General features: G+C 44.2%; 1 protein-coding gene across 6 annotated transcripts in view; it reads left to right on the forward strand.

Moving 5' to 3' along the window:
* Positions 1–12886, forward strand: part of PLAG1 (PLAG1 zinc finger) — a 50355-nt gene that overhangs the window by 24686 nt on the left and 12783 nt on the right. The window contains exons 2-3 of one of the 6 annotated variants that reach the window (XM_045455202.1): positions 8191–8294; positions 8829–8900. The exons of 3 other annotated variants lie outside the window; for them this stretch is intronic. The gene's annotated coding sequence lies outside the window, so the exon portion shown is untranslated. Of the gene's footprint in view, positions 1–8190; positions 8295–8316; positions 8901–12886 lie in introns of those variants that run through there. 2 more of the 6 variants (XM_045455201.1, XM_045455203.1) reach the window with 2 other exon arrangements.

Genomic DNA, 12886 nt, shown 5'->3' on the forward strand with positions numbered 1-12886 from the left:
CCAAGCCCCCCTTGACAAGTCGACGTCTTCTCTCTCTCCGCTCACTTGGCTCTTCCTCCCCACATTTTCCCCTCCAAAGCTCGAATGAGTCTTTTATCTCTGTGAATTCCCATTATTCTTAATCTATACTTATTATGGGGCATTTTCTACCTTCTGTTTTGTGTTATCGGTAACTATAAATACTCTTTTTGAGACATCTCCCCTTCTAGATTACACGCTTCTTGATAATAGAACTGGTGACTAATTACATTTTTTGTTTTCCGTGACAGTTGAATTAAATGATGGCGATTTATTTATCCAAAACTTTACTCTTACAGCTCATTCCCAGAGACTGTGTGCAGGTAGGGAGACTCTAATGGTATATTGAGGAAGACGAACTTGCGAGACATGACCACAAGATGGCACAGTGACTGCAGTGTCCTGGTATCTGTTGAGGGTGGGCCAAGAGAGGAGAGAGAACAAGGTTTTCTCGATTGCCGGATACTCCAGGGAAATCCGAGAGAATTTCCAAGTTTAAAGTATCCGGTCAATTCTTAATCCTTCACAAAGGTCATCAAGTAGGTTGGGCAGCTGTCTTCTTCCACACTGGCTAGTGGAAGGGAAGCCTTCCCTCCCTCCCTCTTTTCTCTTCCTCCTGCTACTCATTCAGTAAATGTTGCAGTACCTCCTCAGGCATCCACTGTTCTAGATATTAGGGACCCGGAAAGGGTCGGTAAAAAGCAAGATCTCTGCTGTGGTGGAACTTACTCCGTGGCCCTCGCCGGTACTCAGCGGAAGCTGTTGGAGACAGACCCAAGAGTTCCTTTGCTATTTTTTTGTTACTCCTGAAGTCGCTTCTTCCCCCTCTGGCCCAGCACGGATTGATCTGTAGCTTTAAATTACCCAAATGAAATTTAGTTTAAAAAGCAAAAGGACAACAAGTCAGCGTATCGTTGTGATCAATTTTGTCTTAGCCGTGATTTTCTGTGACCTTCTACCTTACTCGCCGGCTATTCCGCTTAATCAAGAATCGACCGTGTTCACTTTGCAGTTAAAGGTATTGAGGTTCAGAAAGGCCAAAACGTGCGTATTGCATAGGCAAATACATGGAAAAATACATACACAGGTCTCTATATCATTCATTACCTTATGGTCAAGATCAGTGCCAGTAAAACTCTTAAAAACAGGGGCACCTGGGTGGCTCAGTGGGTTAAGTGTTTGACTGTTGATTTCGGCTCAGGTCATGATCTCATGGTCGTGAGATAGAGCCCTTCGTCAGGCTCTGCTCGGAGTGTGGAGCCTGCTTGGGATTCTCTGTCTCTCCCCCTCTCTCTGCCCCTCCCCCGCTCATGTGCGCGCTCTCTCTCAAAATAAATAAACATTTTTTTAAAATTCTAAAAAAACAAGCAAGTCCAGTATTGTGGCAGGTACCTACAGATCTATTTGACATAAACTACGTTGTTGCCAAAGGTACTGTTTGCCAAGGTGGACCTAATATAAATTTATTTCGTTCAAATTGCATCTAGTGTTTAGAAACATTTCTTCTGCCACGGGATGAGCAAGAGTGTAAAAGTAATACGGGTACCACCGTTCGGAAGTCTCAAAAAACACACACGGCTTGTTTTAAAACTGGGAGAAGTTACCTTCCGCTGGAGCAACCTCCTTTGTGGTGTGTCACAGTTGAGCACTCATTTTTTGCCCCAGGATTGGATCCCCGTCTCCTCCCTGTGCCTCCCCTCCATACCTGATCCCTCCACCGGCCTGGCTCTGCACGATGGGATTCATTTTCCCACTCCTCTTGCCAACCCTTGCTTCAGATTCGGGAGGATGATTGCAGGGGATTAATCTGAGATGCTATGGGAAAGAGACATTCCCACGTTCGAGAAGTCACAGTGTGGAATTTCGGCTTACTGCGGGCGTACTTCGATGCAGTACCTTTTTCCCCCTAACATGTAGCTGTTTTCTCTGATTTGGGGTGATCTTTATATTTTCAGAGGCGTGATGCAATCTTTCACCACAGTTAAGCCGCAGGCAAGGGTCAGTCCATCCCTGGGTGGTCACGATCACGTATCACCAAATCAACGTTCAGTTCAACGTGCAGAATGGCCCTTGGCTCCCCGTGGATTGGTTTTGTCGTAGCTGTGATTTGGGGTTATGTGTGACTGTGACCGCCATAAAAGTTAAGGTACACACCACCTGTGTCGCAGAGATGAGACGATTAAGAGTATACCACTTACCAAACGTCACTTTAGTACTCATCTCGGTCACATCTGTGTGCGTGGTCGTCTTTTCACGGAGCACCGCCGCTGTTTGTCCGTCAGAGATCGTGCGGGCTGTGATTCTGTGGGAGCCAGGGCCAGAACAAGAACAAACCAGAACAAAACCCCCTATTTTTAAGTGCACTTCAGGCCATTTGGGGGCGGCACTTACTTCTGAACAACACACTGAGAATAATGGCTTTGCGTTTTGAACCCTCAGAACTAAGCCAGAACTTTCCATCCGTGACCCCGCTGACCTTGCACCGCACGGTAAGTATTTATTCCCACCTTGCAGAGGACAATGCCGAAGAGCCATCCAGTTGTCCGAAGTTACAGTAGGGCCGAGGCAGGATTCGGGCACCGCTGTGGTTCCCGGAGGGCAAGTCCCTCGCGTCCAGGCACCGTCCCCTGTGCTGCCCTGGGCTCTGTGACCGGGTGGAGGCGCTCAGGTTGCGAGGCCCTCTCCGCAGCAGAGGAGCCGAGGAGCAGTGAGCGGAGATTGCCAGAAGCGTGCCGCTCGGGTCACGGGTCACGGGTCACGGGAGGGCGGCTTTCTGTAACCCAGGGGCCCTTCGGAGTGGGGCGCGGGGAGCAAGGCGGGCGTGTCCCGCAGGGGAGAAGGGGCGGCCCGGTCCCGGTTGGGGGCCTCCCTTTGAAGGCTTTCCACCCCTTTTTGTTGATTACGTGTTGACAAACGCTGCAGAGGCCTAAGAAATGAGTTTACAACTCGGGAAGGTCAGATTTCTCCGGAAAAAGGTTAAGCTAAATAAAACCGGAAAGGAGAGCCCACACTCCATTCCGTTTCGGAAAGCAACAAAAGCACACGGAGGCTGGTCGTCTTCTGAATTACCTAGAAACGTGGCCGGGGATGGGAGTGGGGGGCAGCAAATCGTACAGGTGCCCACATTCAGGGTAATTGGTAAATCATCAGAATAATTTAAAAATGCTCAGCCTTCGGTAACATGACTCGCAAGGCCCCTCTACCCGCTGCCGGTCTCTTAGCTCCAGCGCCTGCCTCTGGCTGTGGCTCCAAAAATAACAAATTGCCTCAAGTTACCCAGACGCGCTGCGCAGTTTCTGACTCCCTCTACCTGCGGTACCTGCCCAAGCGTGGCTGATACCTGTTCTTTTGTTATCTTGGCCCCAGGGTTACTTACTTTTAATTAATCAAAGGCAGGCCCGCCAATTAGCCTGGCACTTCTTTCTTTCAAGGCTTCCACGAATTAACATATTTAAAAGGTACGTACAGAGGCTGCATGGAATCGCTTTGGCTGGTAGTTCCTTTGGTATTTGATAAAGGGAACTTATCCCAGAACTATTTGTTATTTGTAGGTCTCAGTTCCAACCAGAGTGTATTCCTGGAGCCTCTAAATCACATAGCACGATGTGCCAGTCTCTAAAGCAACAGGTGAAATGCACTGGCTTCCTCCACGGGCAACAGCTGAGAATGTGGCTCTCAAGCCGCCTAGACATATCCTTTCTAGTAAGGACTGAATGTGGCTCTTCCATTTAAGCCAATATTCCTCTTTTTCTTTTTTCCCCCTCTGAATGGGAAGGGAAGATTCTAGTCATTTTGAGTCATTGCCCTTACAAAGGATTTTAGTTTATCAGTTCACAGAAAGTGGTGTGCTTTGGGTTTTTTGGTTTTCGGTTTTTGGTTTTTGTTGTTGTTTTTTTGTTTGTTTTTTTGCAAACTTCAGTGAATTCACATGAAGATTTGTTGGTCATCCTCAGTAATTTGTTTTTTCTCAACATGAAAACTTGGGCTTTTTTTCTGGCTCATTGAGGTATGACTGATATCTTCATAAACTGCACACATTTAAAGTGTATAATTTGCCAAGTTGTGACCTACGTCCACATCCCTGATACCCTCACCACAACCAACGTAGTGAACATAACCATCATTGTGAGAAGTTTACTCGTGTCCTTTGGCGAGCTGTCCCTCCCAAGCCCCCCTCCTGTCCCCGGATAACCACCGAACTGCTTCCTGTCACTACAGATTAGCTTGCATTTCCTAGACTTTTATATAAATGGAATCATTTCATATATACTCTTTTTTCTGTCTGACTTCTTTCATTCGGCATAATTATTTCCAGCTTCCTCCATGTTACTGTGTGTATTAATAGTTCCTTCCCGTCTATTGCTGATTAGTAGTCCATTGCATGAATCTGCTTCAGCTTGCGTATCCACTCACCATATTGATGGGCATTTGGGTCGTATCTGGTTTTTTTTTTTTTTTTTTTTTTACTATTACAAATAAAGCTGGTATGAATATCCACGTACGAGTCTTTGTATAGATACAGGTTTTCGTATCTCCTGGGTAAATACATAGGTGGTGACATGGCCGTGTCATATGGTAGACACATGCGTAACATTTTAAGAAACTGCCAGACTTTGAAAAAGATTTCATTGTTTTTTCCTTCTTGCTAGTGGCACGAGTTCCGTTTGCTTTACATCCTCACCAGTACCCGATGCAGTCAGACGGTCAGTGCTTTTCACCGTAGTCATCCTAGTGGGGTAGATGGCGCTGTCTCACGTGATGTTAACTTGCGTTTCTGTAAGGACCAATGATGTGGAGCATCTCTTCATGTGCTTACTGGCCATCTTCATTGGTGAAATGTCTATTCAGATATTTTCCCATCTTTCAATTTGTTTGTTTTCTTATTGTTGAGTTTTGGAAGTTCTTAGTATATCCTAGGTACAAGGTCTTTATCAGATCCAGGCTTTGCAAGGACTTTCTTCTAGTGGCTCGTCCTCTCATTTTTTGAACGTTATCTTTTGAATAGCAGTTTTAAATTTTGATGAAATCCAGTTTACCAATGTTATTTTATAGGTTGAGGTTTCAATGTTGTAGCCAGGGAATTTCTGAGTAACTGAATATCACAAGATTTTTGTCTGTTTTGCTCCAAAATTTTTATAGTTTTAGGTTTTACATTGGTGTCTATGGTCCACTTGGAGTTAAGATTACATATAGTGTGAGGTATGGATTCAAGTTGTTGTTGTTGTTGTTGTTAATGGACAGCAAACTTTTCCAGCACCGTTATTTGGAAAACCATTCTTTTTGGTAAAATATTTTTTTAATATAAAAGTAGGACATTTGTAAAATACAGAAGAATATAAAGTGTGTATCTTGATAATTTTTAAAAATAACCTAGATACATTTAAGGTTATTACGGGGGAATAGTTCTAAGTGTTTAAGTGTAGACTTCACGAAATTGGAATCATAGTGTATTCTCTGTCTTACTTTTTAAATACATCATATCAGTGTTTTCCCCATGTGATTTAATACTCTCTAGATGCACGGTTTTTAATGGCTACATTGTTATTCTGTCACACAGACATACACCTTACCCCTTTTATTACACATTATCAATTTTTATTCTTAAAATATACTTCGAACATACTTACACTTAAATCTTTGTCACCTTTCTCGTTGTTGTTGTTTTTTGCTTACATTTTTAGAAATGATTCATGAGGTCAGCATATATGAACATTTAAAAGGCTTTGATGACATATTTCCACAACGTAGTCCAGAAAATTTTAACAGTCTACACTCCCACCAGCAGCTACTAAGAAACTTAGTTCTTACGTCAAACTTTTTTTTTTTTTAAGTTTTTTTTTTTTTACGTTTTTTTTTAAAAGCATCAGGGATGCGGGGCGCCTGGGTGGCTCAGTCAGTTAAGCGTCTGACTTGGGCTCAGGTCATGATCTCGTGGTTCATGAGTTCGAGCCCCGCATCAGGCTCTGTGCTGACAGCTCGGAGCCTGGAGCCTGCTTTGGATTCTGTGTCTCCCTCCCTCTCTGCCCCTCCCTTGCTCACACTCTGTCTCTCTCTCAAAAATAAACATTAAAAAAAAGAAGAAGCAGCAGCAGCTCCTCTTGTCATCTAAGATGAAAACCTCTCCCTTTTCTCAGGCTCCCATCTGCTCCATGTTCTTCCCTGCCTCTTCATGCTCACTCAGCACAGAAGCTGTCCCAGGTCTGTCCCACCTGGCATCCTGAGTCCCCCCTTAGGTACCAGCCCTTTTCTTCTCCTCCAGTGCAAAGCTCTCTGGAAGAGAACCTCCCTTTGCTGGAAGTCATTTCCTTGCCCAACTGGCAATCCCCCCAGGGGTGCTTCTCCCTCCTCCTCCTGCCCCACTCGTCCCCTCCCTCCCACTCCACCCCCACGGTCTTTCTTGCTGTGGGGTGGTGTCTTAATGTGGGAGCGGCAATCTACATTCTGAGTAGCTTTGTCTTTTCGTGGGGGTTGCCACCTTGTCCTTCCTTCTATCTGAAGCTCTGTCTCTGCCCATCACGTCTTTAAATTACCTAGTTTTGTCTTAAAAGCGGTGGCCTCTGGGCACCGACACGAGTTAATCAGTAACTCGGTTTGAATCCGTCTCTACAAGAGTCAGCTACACAACTAGGTCTGCCTTCTTCTTACCTCCTTTGTTACTGTGGTCAGGCACTCAAGGGCTTGTCTGCGTTCTTCTAGGAGATGCCTGTTTTTGCTGGTTCTCAGCTCTCTGCTTTAGACTATTCCAGCACCCAGCTGCTGTGTCTCATTTGCACAAGCACGCCCTATACTTTCTTCTCTCCCTTCTTTTTCCTCTCTTCTCCCCCCACCCCACCTCCCCAAGTACTTGTTCTCAGCGTCTCATAACTGCCCCACTTGCCGTCCTTGGTACGTGAGTGTACAATGTCCCAGCCATTTGGGTTTAGTGCACTTCTGTCATTAGAATCTGTAAACCAGTGTCTGTAAACCATACTACACTCCGGCCGGAGCACCACCTCAGAATATGTAATAAGCCAGGCTTCCAATCTCGGAATTCTTCTGGCTAGCTGCCATGCCCCCCACACACCCTTCCCTCCCCCCTCCCTCTCCTGATTGTGCCTTCTGGAAGGTCACAGTCACCAAAACTCAGCTGTATTCTTTCCCTTTTCTGACCCTCTGGTACTTGTTTATACCGTATACACTGCTGATTCGTCCCTGTAATACTGCCTTATGGCAGCTTTTGTTTTAATTAACAGTCCTATCGCTTCCCTTGACATCAGGTATCTCTCCCGTGGCCGCAGATCTCTTGCGAACAGGGGCCGTGCCTGTTTGCATCCCCAGGAATTTCAGATCGATGCCGCATGTAATAGTTGTTGGCAATATTTATTGCATCAGTGTCAGCTGTTGGTCTTAATCAGCGGCAGCCACGTATGACTGAGCGTCGACTCTCTGGTCTGGAGAAACGAAGCCGAGGATTTCTGCAAGAGACTCCTGGCATCCCTTTCCTGCCTCGGTTAGCGCCTTTGGTGGTAGGCCTTCGTCACCTGTACCCACAGAACGAAGCTGTGGCTCATCCAGATCCCCGAGTACTTCGGAATGCGTCTTGCTGCCTCTTCGTGTGTTCTTGAAGACAGACTTGCCAGCTGCGAATTCGCTTTCAGACAAATAATAGTCTCATCATAAGGACACAGGCAGGAGCTGAGCAGTTCTCTGTCTCCTTACTCTGTCTCTACTTGGGGGCATTTCCGGTTTGCACCCTGGCCTGTGAACACATGGCCTGAGGGAAACACTCCTGGGCAGCGTTTCTCCATTAGCTGGTGTTTAGAAAAACCCCAAACAGTTTTTCTGAAAATTTTATAGAGAAGATAGTGGATGTGTTTGAAATACAAATGAGGGAAGTAAGTGGCAATTTTGAGAAATGGCAGTGAACTGGGAATATTTGAGTAAAAATATGAACAATCTAGAGAACTTGTGATTTGGGGGGAAATCTATAAATCCAGGTATTTTGAGTTACTTACTTTTCGCTTATCAATGTACTATGAATTGTTTCGTATTTGTCTCTAACAGGAATTGAGCTAGCTTTTCCGATAAAGTATAAAAATATGATAATGCATAAAAACCAGTTTGGTTCATATGCCATTAACCAGATTGGTTCTGACTTTTGGAATTTCAAACTAACTCTTCTTTTCTTTTTAGGTTGCCTCTTGGTGCTGCATTGGCCGTATTTGGCACCCAGAATGCTCCATTCTGTGATGATCTATTAATAAGGTTACCTTGTAGAGTTTGGAGCAGGGCCTCAGGTAGGTGGCTTTTATCATTATATGGCATGGCTTTCAAAGTGATCCATTATTTCAGTTTTTAAATAATTTAAGACGTCACATTAAAAGCTTTGAAAAGCATGCCACATAATAAGCATGCCACTTACTATTTTAAGGTCTATCAATACGTATTGTGCTCAGCAGGACTTTATTAATACTTATAGTCTGATGGAAGGATTGGAATACTGGCAGTGAGCAGTCTCCCTTTGTGCACAAATTGCATCGCTGCTGTAAAAGCTTACTTGTTCATCTTCCCCAAATAGCCTGCAGATGAACTCTTCAGCTCCTCTTTCTCTGAATCTTGCTCGGAGTGATAGACTGTCCCACGTTACCAGTCTATCTCCTTTCTGTCTGCGGGAAGGGATCTGATTAACTACGGGCAGGTGGGGAGGGCTGCTGTCTCTGCTTGCTGGGATGGGGCAGATGCTAGGATAAGGGACCCAGGGGGACAAGAGCAGTTTGCTAGCCTTGCTGGAAAGGGGACACACCCAGGCATCTAGATCTCCCGGCCCCTAGGTGCAGCTCAGTGGCACAGCGTCGAGGTGTAGAGATACTTGGACATCCAGGCACCCGTGGATGTGGTACCAGGTAAGTCTGTCAGCAGGACTTCTGATGCAGGATTGAGGTTTAGAGGCCAGGACCCTCGGCCCTAGGAGAGGTAGAATGATAAGAACAAAGATGGCCGTGCCAAGAGCCAGACGATGGGCCCAATGGGGTCATGAGCTCCACTGAGGGCAGGCAGGGACCCAGCTCTGGGGGGAAGAAGGATGCAGGCTGGGAGCCGGCGAGGTCCCACAGTATACGTGAACAGAGCTTTGTCGTCAAGTAAAAGGTACATAAATTAATCTGGCTGAAATTCCTAATCACTGTATCTGTGAAGAGTAAGCATTAAAAATCTAGTTAGCATACTGTTTTGAGTCATTTGTATATTTGTACAGTCCATTTTTAAGATATATGAGAAGATGTTCCTAGTTTTTTAGTGTTACAGGTTGTGGGTTTTTTTGTCCACTAGGTTTTGTTGAAACTGTTTTAGCGGCTAGAAAAAAAGAAAACTGTTTTCCATTACTTTTCCTTAGCCAACGACATTTATGTAGATTTTCCCGTTTTGATTTCTCTTGTGTCGGTAATCCCTCAGACGTTTTCTCTGACATTTTCAACGTCATTTCAATGTCACATTTTAATTTCACGTGAAGAACATCCTCTTTAAAGAATTTGAGTTTCACTCTGTTCCTTTTTCTTTCCTATAAAACTTCATGGGCTGTTTCCAAACGGTAAATCGTAATCGACACGGTTGCGTGTGCTCAAGGAGGTATGGAATAGAACATTTGAAAGCAGAGATGTTCTGAAAATGCAGGCCGACTGAGCACCACCCAGGCATGTCTCTGCAGTGCCTGACAGGTCACCTGCAGGCCTCTGAGTAGCACATGCCCACGTGTCCCTGACTTTCAGCGCCCCCTGACCGAAACAGGAGGGACCCCCAGGTGGTTGTGATGGTCCCCTGGGTTCCCTTCCACTCCTCTGCCAGAACAAACTAACAGCTTCGCTCTACAAGCCGCCTTCTGAGCTTGCTTTACGCTGCTGTGAAATTTCAGAAACATCAGAACACGTTTGTTTACCTGCTCGTTTTGATTCCTGAAATTCCTTCTCAGGACTATGGTTATGGTCAACAGATATTTATCGAACATCTACTACATGCCAGAACACTGACCAGGTGCTGGGGGTACAAGGATAAGTAACAGTCTCCCTGCAGATGAATTTAGGATCCCGGGGGAGAGGCAAGTAATTCCAAGAAGAGCTTTACCAGGCACAGGCTTAAACTCCGAGAGGTAAAGTTGTGAAGTTCGTTCTCGCTCAAGTAAAATCAGCCAAGGAATGTAATTATCAAGTCTCTTCTCATTGCCATGGCCGGGGCGGTGCACCTGCCCTCTGGAGGTGGAGGAGGGAGTGGCCACCCTGACCTGACCATTCTGCCTAGACCTGATATTATTTACTCAACTATATAGGAATATATAGAAGCGGCTGTTTCCAGACTGGTTGTGTCCTGTCTGGACGGCCACATGGGCATAACTTAGGAAGTCATGACACACAAAGAGCCTTACCTGGATGTGGGCTATCTTCCTGATACAGTTTAGTGCAGCTCAAGATTTTGCACACACACTTAACACTTATACCTCTTTGTATCCCATAGCACAAGCCTGTCTTTAAAGTGCATTTTACTTTGAGATGGCCTCAAACTAATTCTCTGCATGAGCTTTTGTAACTACAAAAAACTTTTCCTTTCTCATCACATGTGTTTTCATGTGCACTGTCTCTGCCTTCCCGTTGGCATTTTAGGCATATGCAGTACGAGTGCTTGGAGAGTTCAGACCCAAAACCCGGAGGATGCTGTTTGTAATTGAGTAGTGTCAGGCAGGCAGCCATAAATGAATGGAGGCATGTTCTCCAAAGGTCGGGGGCCCATCAGTGTCAACATTTTTAGAGTTGATATCAAGCATTTTTGTTGTAGCCCCAGGAACATAAGAATGAAAACAACAACCCCTCACAGTTCAGGAGATAGGCAGTTTTCCAAAGGAGCGGACCTGTGAGTTACCTACCTACTTTATACCTAGCCAGAGCACCGATATTCTGGAAATGTTTCATGCCAAAAAAAACAAAGCCAGGAAAACCTCTAAGAACAGTTAAAGTTTTGATTAAGCAATCTTTGCATTCAGATGCAATTGCGATTCTTCGCTCTTTCTCAGGCACCATTGATTCCCTTGTGCGCAATTGCCCTCTCATTTCCTGTTTGCAAATACTGACTAAAATTGCCCTTTGTGAAGAAAATGGAAATACCTGGTATAGCACCCTTGTGTATTTTTTTTATTTGCTTTTTTTTAAGCAGGTTCTTTTTTTTTTTTTTAATGTGTATTTATATTTGAGAGAGAAAGGGACAATGAGAGAAAGAGGGGAGAGGCAGAGACAAGGAGACACAGAATCCAAAGCAGGCTCCAGGCTCTGAGCTGTCAGCACAGAGCCCGATGCGGGGCTCGAACCCACGAGCCGTGAGATCATGACCTGAGCCGAAGTCAGACGCTCAACTGACTGAGTCACCCAGGCGCCCCATTAGTTTTTTATTTGGATGAGAATATACAGTCTCGGGGGAAGAACCCTCCACATACTAGTTGAGATGAAATGCTAACTTCTAAGTTATGGATCATTATGAGTCACCCAGGCGCCCCATTAGTTTTTTATTTGGATGAGAATATACAGTCTCGGGGGAAGAACCCTCCACATACTAGTTGAGATGAAATGCTAACTTCTAAGTTATGGATCATTAAAAGAGAGCTTTTAAAAGAGAAGAAAAAAATTTTAACATGACATTTATGTTCTATAAAATCAATAACCAATGAAAACATTTCAGAATTGGAAGATAAAATTTACTTGGATGTTCCATCTTCATCACATTGTCTGTTCCTCCTCGCTGGATACTCTAGAAAATGTAATAAACAGCCATACCTGGGTTCAAGGTGGCCCAAAAAGGAACATCCTAATTGTACAGAGAGAGAACCGATGTTGGAGTGTGTTGGTTCCACTTTGGAATTGGTTGAGTTTTTCCCGTTGGTCCTTAAAAACAAATAGGTCTGCTTTTTCCCTTCACTTCTCTGTTGGCTTCTGGTATTTGATTTTTAAATATAAGGCCCTCTACCTATCAGTAAAGCTAAATTTTATGGTAAGTTTCAAAAGGGTTGTGTTAGAACTACATTTTAATGGATTGCTCCAAAGTTGAAAACATCAAGTACCATTATTCAAAACAGGCAGTCTTATTTTTACTATTTTAGTTAACTATGATTTCTCCGGGAAAATAAGTACAGTAATTTTAAGTATTTTGAGTATGAGGCTTGTTATTTGCTCACAACTCGGGCGGGTCAGGTGCCATCCCAGCTCTTGGCCGTGTCTCCCTTTCTAGTGGCTTATTTAGTTTATTGGACCACATTGTAACTGTACTATATAATTTTTTACTTGAACATAGATAACGTATATTCCGTCCTATGTCTGTTCCGGTGATCGAGCAAGCCTGTAAGTCCGTTTTGACGCTGGAAGGCACGTGCCCTGCTTTAATTATTTTCATTCATTCAAAAAAATGTTTACTTTTATGAGAAACAGCAATAAATAACACTGACACAGCTCCTGCCCCACCATCTATTTTTAATAGGCTTAGGTCTTTGTAGTTGCAAGATAATATTTTTCCTTTTATTATTCATCAATAAGAGATTTTACAGACTTACAGAAATTGAATGCCGTAAAAATTTCCACATTACATTCACAATCAAAAAAGCGTTCTGAGTATGCCATCGCCCTTACTTCAAAATTGGTCCTCGGTTATGTGATCTTGTTAATTTCTTCCACATTATTCAAAGTTCTGTTGTGTTTTGTACTTGTCAGTTAAAGTATTAACTATTGGTAAGTTTCCTTTTGCAAGCTACCTATCTATATGAAAAACATGTTTGAAGCAAATGTTGACGTTTTCTGCATTGTTTACTAATGGTGTTTTATGATTAACACATGGGAGAATAAACACAGCTTTGATTATCGAT

Source organism: Leopardus geoffroyi, chromosome C3 (genome assembly GCF_018350155.1).
Source record: "Leopardus geoffroyi isolate Oge1 chromosome C3, O.geoffroyi_Oge1_pat1.0, whole genome shotgun sequence".
Taxonomy (NCBI): domain Eukaryota; kingdom Metazoa; phylum Chordata; class Mammalia; order Carnivora; family Felidae; genus Leopardus; species Leopardus geoffroyi.